At 41.3% G+C, this 7,911-nt stretch overlaps 1 long non-coding RNA gene across 3 annotated transcripts; it reads right to left on the bottom strand.

Moving 5' to 3' along the window:
• Window positions 1–1,250: 1,250 nt before the first annotated feature.
• LOC125725076 (uncharacterized) lies at window positions 1,251–6,951 on the bottom strand. 3 transcript variants are annotated; one of them, XR_007387300.1, is made up of 3 exons: window positions 6,750–6,951; window positions 2,227–3,813; window positions 1,251–2,144 (listed from the first exon to the last, which is right to left on the bottom strand). It is a non-coding gene; the product is annotated as an uncharacterized LOC125725076 (long non-coding RNA). The 3 variants fall into 3 exon arrangements; XR_007387298.1 differs by having other exon boundaries at window positions 1,251–3,813; XR_007387299.1 differs by having other exon boundaries at window positions 1,251–3,813; window positions 6,639–6,800.
• Window positions 6,952–7,911: the final 960 nt, after the last annotated feature.

Here is a 7,911-nt window from a genome sequence, read left to right as displayed (position 1 = left end):
TTACTCCCTGCACACATTGATTGCACGGAAGGACAGTCACTGCAGTCAGCTATTCTCACAGACTGACTTTCTCCTTTAAGTGCTGATACTGCAGAAGAAGATGGATCATTTGCTTGCTTAATAACCACAAGCACCCATATTGCAGAATGAATGAGACTGAAGTGGATGAAAGGCCACATCATTCTGTCTGCAGTGAAAGAAATAATAGCAGGAGTTGGAATTGATTATGATTATGGAGAAAATGGCTGGCTATGGTGAGAAAGCTGTGGAAATTTGTACCAATTCACATCGGTGAGGGCATAAAGGGTTATTTCATTCAGTATGGGAAGAATTCACATATTTGTGCGAGGAAGGTAACAAAAGTTCACTAAAGTACACTATATTAACTTTGAATATCCTTAATTAAAATATTATGTACAGTATAACACTGCACCTTTTAACAGGCTGCATGTCTGGCAGTGAAGGTCACATTCAGTTTGCTGAATGTATTCTCTGTCTTAAATGGTCGGCCTATTTTTCCTTCTGCTGGATGATGTATCCAGTTTTCTAATAAACAAAGAGTATACTAAACAAGTTGATGTTCTGTGTGTCTGATACCTGTACCTGTTTGGCAAAGCAGTATATAGTTACTGCCTACACTTTTGGCTGTGCATGTGTGATTTTGATGGGAATATTATATTTTTATATCTGTGTAGACTTTTTCAGCAATAATTGAGTTTATCCTTCTGTACAGTATTTAAGGTTTTGGTAATTCATCATTTATTTGTATTTGTGCAGTGTGCAGTTACCAGGTTATAAATAAATAAACAAATAAATAAATGTGACATCAGAAGAGATGTACAATGACAGTAAAATGTGTGAAAGTACTGGAATGTGAAAAATGTGTGTGAGTCTCCACATGTATAAAGCGGCTGTATACCATAAGGAAAAGGAGCAATGGATGAATTACATAAAGTGCTTACTGTCCAAAACGACAATGAGTCATGTTTGGCGTAACATAAATATTCAGTGAGTTAACCCTTCGAACTCGACAAACGCAAAATGCGTTTTTCGCACCTATTAATCTGAAGCTCTTAACTTTGGTTATGCATAATGCACAGACAAGAATCATATGTCTTTGGAATCAAGAGAACTATCAGCTAACTTCACCAAGTCACCATATGGATGCAAAATCAAAGATTTCTGCCTGGCACTAAGCATGTATTCCTCTGTCACGTCACCGGTGGGAAGTAGGACCCAAATGCAAGCTGTAGGGCAGAATCCCCTTCGTGGGGAGTTTTATTGACAGGCAGGTTTGGGCACAGAGACGCAAACAGACAAGGACACAACTGGAGAAGATAGGACTGGGCACTTTACCAGACTAAGGAATGGGAAAACACAAGGAAGCTGATAGTGACTGACAGAAGGGGAGGAAGGTTGACTAAATGGGCAAGACATGACAGTAAACGCCCCCCTCCCAATCCTGTGCCCTCCGGGTACAAGGGCATCATTAAGGGGACACACAGACCAGGGCAAAACCAAGGACAACAGGGGAGACTAACCCCCAGGACACAACTCATGACAGGCCAGGTAATCCAACAGGGATGCTGACTATGGACCAAAAGACAGACAGTGGGTGTCAGTGGGTAAGTGGGAACAAAGGACACAGTAGAAGGAGACAAAAGGGAGGGATTGGGCATCAAAAGGACCAAAGATGGCACAGGGACAGACAAGGCAGGACACAACCAGACAAGACAGGCAAGCAATGGAACCAGTGCAACAATAATATGGCCAGGAGAGGGGAACCTAAAGCGGGAAGCAAGAGTGACTGGAGTGGGGGCTGGAACAGTGAAATCGGGCTAAGAGGTGAAACCAGGGAGAGCCACGGGGAAGCAAGACTACAGACCAAAGACTGAGGTATTAGGAGGGGCAAGACACTAGGTAGCATGGGAGGTAAAGTGAACAGTTCAGGGCCTCTGATGGGCTCCGGGGTGCCGCAGAAGGGTCACGGCCAGGGGGGCCTTTGGAATCCTGTCTGGGTCTGTAGAAGCTCCACTCGTCTGCGGCAGCCGAGGGAAGAACAGCATCGGTAGACGGCGAGGGGTTGGCAGAGTCGGAGGGTGTCGAGGGGCAGGCAGGACAGGAACTGGACCAAACCAGGGACCCTGCAAAACAAAAACACAGGCCAGTACCTGCGCCATGAGGAGACCGGATGTGGTTCCTTTTGGGAATCATTGAATGGGATACCCTGAAAGACCATCTTGGACCAAGCCTGGATCAGGAGGCAGGTCTGGGTAGCATAACCTCGTTTTTTCCTCCTGGACCTCAGCTCACGACTGGATTTCCGTTGACCCTGCCGTTGTCGCGGCAATAGCCTCCTCGGCTGGGGAAACTTTGGCCACGGGGCTGACACCACGGAGTGGGACTCAGGGCAAGACCTGGAGGCTCCCACTCCATGTCCTCCGGGGGAATGTCCTCCAGGTCAGCCCCCTCTGGGCTGGCATTGTCCGGAGAGTCTGATGCCAGGCTGGGGATGCCTTAATCCAGGCTGACTGTGCCTTAATCCATACTAAATGTAAATAAACATAATGAAATTTAAAAGAATAAAATGGTAATTAGAGGAAAATTTAACGTGTAAGTTTTTAAAAAAATGGGCTTTTCCTTTTATCCAGATGTCTGCAAGCGCTGTGACTGATGAATGGTGATGTATGAGATCCTGAGACTGGGCGACGCTTCCAAGGATGGGTGGCAGGTGGCATTTCCCAGGAATTACAGGCTGGAGATGCCTGAGGAGCTCTCCTGGAGGGAAGACAGAAAGAGAAGAAGGGAACAAGCAGAGGCTGTGGGGAGAAAAAGGCTGCAGAACCAGTTAAAGTTGTACAGGTGGATTGTACAAATGCCCTCAAGTCTTGGTCCATGAGGGTTCCTGTTTTTAATTTACAAAAAAACAATAAATTAATTTTAAATAAATCTTAAGGCTTCTCATTTACATCTTTCTAGTAGTTAAAACACATACAATCAAATAACTTGCCTGGTGATTTTGGAACTTCCGACTCCAAAGCAAAATAATACAGATTACAAGTACATGCATTATTCTACTTGGGGAAAAGGGATAAATTAAATAAAGGGTTAACTTTGGAATCTAAAACAAAAACAGCAATATCATATCAAGGGTCTTCAATACCTTTTTCCTGTGTCTGCTCCCTTTACATGTAGATACTGATATAAACACGTACCTTTAAAATATATTATGTTTAGTTTATAAGCTTATTTCATTACAACAAACAAGCACAATCCATAAGTGCACTAGGCCTAACACATGGTTCAGAAGCCTCCTACCCCACCTTACACCAGCCACATGGACACCATCTGTCCAACTGGGCAACTTCAGCGTCTTGTGCCTCCTGAAACGCCACCTCAGTTTCTTCTTCTTCCTCACATCCTTCTTCCTGAATGGTTTCCAGCCATGATCTGCCTCCTTGTGACACAATAGATCCCAAAGCATTCCCTCTACTTTTCTCTCCTTCTCCCTTAACCTCCTCCACATTCACTCCTACCTCACATCCATTCTCCTCACCTCCATTTACCATATGCATTACATTCATACCAGCCTCCGCCCCCTCCATCTCACCATTGGAGGCCCCTTTCTGATACCTCCACATTTTCCCAAGTAGCCCTTCCCAATCCCTCCTTATCCCCCCCAACCTGGACAGTGGGGGTGTCGCTCGTGAGCACTCCTCCACACCGACTCCCCAGTCGATCACCTCGTCACACAGGTTCCAGGCATCCCAGTACTGGGTGTTGATCCAGGCAACCGCTGTCTGAATTTGCTTTCTGAGGAGTAAATGATAGATAGCTAACCAGCTATTTACAGTGATAATTAAATGAATAAAGACCAGACAGATCTTCAACCATACACAAAATACAGTTGCTATAATTATTATAATCATGGGCATAAATTTTATTTAACAGTAGGGGGGGGACAATAGATATAAAATTTCTCATAAGCAATTTTTGAAGGGGACACAAATAATACAGTCTAATTGTACTTATGAAGATTTGTCCCCACAGTGAAAAACTTTATTTCTGTCATTATTATTGTAGCATGGAGACTGTGTCATTATGTTTATTTTCAAAGTTTTTCTCAGGTTCAATGACAAAGCAGATTTTTCTTCAAAACTATTTATTACATTTTTTGTTATGTTGTTTACGGTCAAGCCATCAACATACAATAAAATTTAAACATGACTATTATTGTGAAAGATATAAAATAAGTAATGTTTTGTATCAAAATCAACAATTAAATTATCGATTTACAGTAACTGTTCTATGCAAAAAAAAAAAACATCTGCAATTTAAAGCAAACTTACATTAATGAATAGACACTAAACAAAAGTACCAAATGTGTTTTTCCTGGTATAACTGGGCCCCACAAACTCTTGGCATATGTTGTTTATGTTAAAGTTGTCCAGCTCGTCTTTCTGCATATTGCAGACTAACAGACTGTGAAGTCTGTCTTGGCCCATAGTAGCCCTTAGCCACGTCTTTAGTCTGCGCAATGCACTGAAGCTCCTCTCAGCTTCACATGAGGACACTGGAACCACCAACAAAATTCTGACAAGGACCTCAATCTGGTCAAACAAGCCTGAAGGGCCAGTGCTTTGGACAGGATCTTAGTCCGTATTCAATAAGCCTTTAGGTGAAAGGAGGTGTAAGAATGAGGATCTTTCCCCTTTTTTAGCATGAGAAATATTAGCTTGGGCAAGAGGTTCAGGTTGTTGAACATGTCCAATAGGAGAGAGGACAACTGGGGCCATAACTTTTTATAGAACTCTGAAGGAAAGCCATCGGGTCTGGGACATTAACCACTTTGCGAAGCAGCCGCCATGGTGGTCAGTTCAGTTACAGTGAGAGTGATAGTGACATCTAAATCATTCACAGCCACACATTCCTATGAAGGAATGGCTAAATCCCTAAAGAAACTATTGAACTCTAGACAACAAGTGAGAGGAGAAAAACTTGAATGCATTATTCATTTCTAGAGGATTTGCTCGTAATAATGAGACCTTGTTTGCATCAGTAGTTCAGCAGTATGTTGAGACACTAGAAATTCAAACTCTGCTTGTATCGTTAGATGCTCCTTATAAACATCATCAGATAGGGAGAAACATATCAATTGTCAAGATCTGCTTCACGCTGTGTTAAATATGCCATCTTCTCCTTCCACAGCTCTCTATCATTGCTTACATATCAGATAATCTGCCCACTGGTATCAGTCTGCAAGGTTTCCAGCGATATGGAAACAAATACATCTGGAGATATATTTAAAGAAAGAAAATTGGCAATTTGTTGTGAAATAAAATCAACAAGGAAAGCAACTGAGTGTTGAACCGTCAAGGACACCATGTTCTAACAAAATTTTCGAGGAGACTGGAGCATGATCTGAGAAAGCTATTTTATCATAGCTACTCAGATATTGAGCAAGAAGTCTTATCAACTAAGAAATAGTCAATTTGGGTAAACGTGTGATGAATCTCAGAGAAAAAAACTATACTCTTTTCGAGTGGGATTAAAAAATTGTGAAAACACCTGACACATTAAATTTGTTGGTAAAAGAATTGATCGTTTCGACAGATTTTGAAGGCAGAGCTAACTTGGGGGATGGATGATCCAATTTCGGATTAAAGCGACAATTTAAATCACTCCCCAAGATAAGGTGATAGTTAGAGGTATCAGGTACCAGTGAGAACAGACGCTTAAAGAAAATATCATCACAATTAGGAGCACATGCGTTAACCAATAGTACAGGCGTAATGAACAATAAACTAGTAATTATGACAGATCTCCCATTTGGATCGGGAATCCACATCAGATATGCAAAGAACAAAGGGAATAGATGTATGCAACAATATTGTTACATCCCTTGCTCTACAGCAGAAAGATTGTAGAATGATAGATGTAATCTGTCCATCCACACCTGTCGTCTGATGGTTTAAAATGAGTTTCTTGAAAGAGCATCATACGAGACCTTCAGCGATAAAGGTATTGCAGTATTTCACTGTGTTTGATAGGATTATTAAGGCTGTTATAGTTAAAACTAAGCAATTTACAATAGTATCCCCCCACACCTCCCTGGTGAGTCCCAGGTTAATCATTACTAAGGCGTACTCCTAACTGAAGTCTGCTATGAAAATTCGGGTTGAAGGCTGTGGCGCAATATGTTAGACTGACTGAAATAAAGCAGAGAAAACGTAATATAAAGAAGTAAGGAAAATAGAGGTTAAAATGCACGGTAATTTCTTGTCATATCGCCGCAAATGCACATAAAGTACGTACGAATTCACACTGTTACAACAACCGATTGCTGCACATATCGCTTTTGAAGGTGAATGCGTACTTGCTTACCAGTTATATCCATCCCTGCGTATATAGCTAACAGAATGTCAAACACCATTGCTGTGCTCTAGAAGTTGCAAAGTAACTTGCTTGCCTGCTAGTGGCACTCCAGTACATTTCTAAAAGCATGCTCAGGCAGTGCCATCTTGTGGTTTGTCATATGTGGAAGCCTCAACAAGCCAAAATCAGCTACTTTTTTTTCCAAAGTACAAAATTAATTTGTATCAGCTAAATGTATGAGTGTTTATAGCCACCGAGCTTACCTTATTGGAAGACAAAGCAGGACATTCACGTATCATGTAATTAATTTAAGAAAGCGGTATTTTGCCTCATTACGCGTGTATTTAAGCTGCAGTGTGGTGGAAGCTTATTACCTTTGAATAACATTCCTTTAAATATTATGCCTCGGCTCCATTTGCTTGAACAAAATAACGCTTCCTATTGTACTGAACATTCGCTATACAATTTGTTTTTATGAAACTTTCTTTAACATTTAAAAGAAAAGTAGAACTTTCTACATCTGAACTACATAGTACGTCTTCGACATTCCCCGGAAAAATTGACTCTACGCACGAGTTATGACGTAATACGCACGTAGCGTAATACAGCTCATTAGCCAGTTTCAACGTACGTATTATTACACTAATGTTAAGCGGACAGTGGGAGTAGTTTCCATAGAAACAACGTAAATATTCTTTACCGTTTGCAGCACAGCAAACTCTACGCATGAAAATGGCACTGAGGTGAGCAGTTTGTTAGCTCTCCAAAATTTCCTTTTATTCTTCAAATTATATTATGCAACTTTGATTATTTTCTCTTTTATACTATACTAATGTAGTACATGTCGATAAAATTATTGCATGTTTTTAATGTCATTAAAACTTGTGGTCTTTATTTTTATTGGAGGTGTTCTTATATCGAAGTGATGATGATAGACAGCTATTTGGTTAGTAAAATCTTCCCAAACTTCAAAAACTGTCACTGATCCCTAAAACGGCGGTGTAATTTGCCGGGGTGTCCACGATAAAATATGCGGAACGGTGGGAGATTGGTTATGCGAACGGAAATCCGGCACTAAACAATACAGACAGTTTTCTTTTTAATACGGCGCGAACCCGTAATAAACGGGACGGTAGGCACCGCCCGCCCCCCCCCTGAGCACTGAGCGCTGAGCGCGGACGGTACCGGTACACTGACCGGAGGCTGGGAACCCTTACGGTAATGGATGGTAAAATGTTTACTTAAAATGTTTAAGTAATTTGGGGCATTGCTTTCGTAATAAGGTAAATGCTTCAAGACTATTACATTTTTAAAAAAACAATGTTGCACAGAACTAAAAAAATACTCTTAGTTTTATCAGTGTTAACACAGTTCTCAGTAGCATTCATCTGGGTTTTCACTTGTGGAGGGCTGTTGTTTCCTATTCCATGTTAGTTATAATCGCTAGCACAGTTTTTTTTCTATAAACCCCACAATTTCCATTTCCATTTTCCAAACCGCTTATCTTACTGGGTCTCGGGGTGTCCGGAGCCTATC

Source organism: Brienomyrus brachyistius, unplaced genomic scaffold, assembly GCF_023856365.1.
Source record: "Brienomyrus brachyistius isolate T26 unplaced genomic scaffold, BBRACH_0.4 scaffold60, whole genome shotgun sequence".
NCBI lineage: Eukaryota > Metazoa > Chordata > Actinopteri > Osteoglossiformes > Mormyridae > Brienomyrus > Brienomyrus brachyistius.
This window is presented reverse-complemented; position numbering and strand designations above follow the sequence as displayed.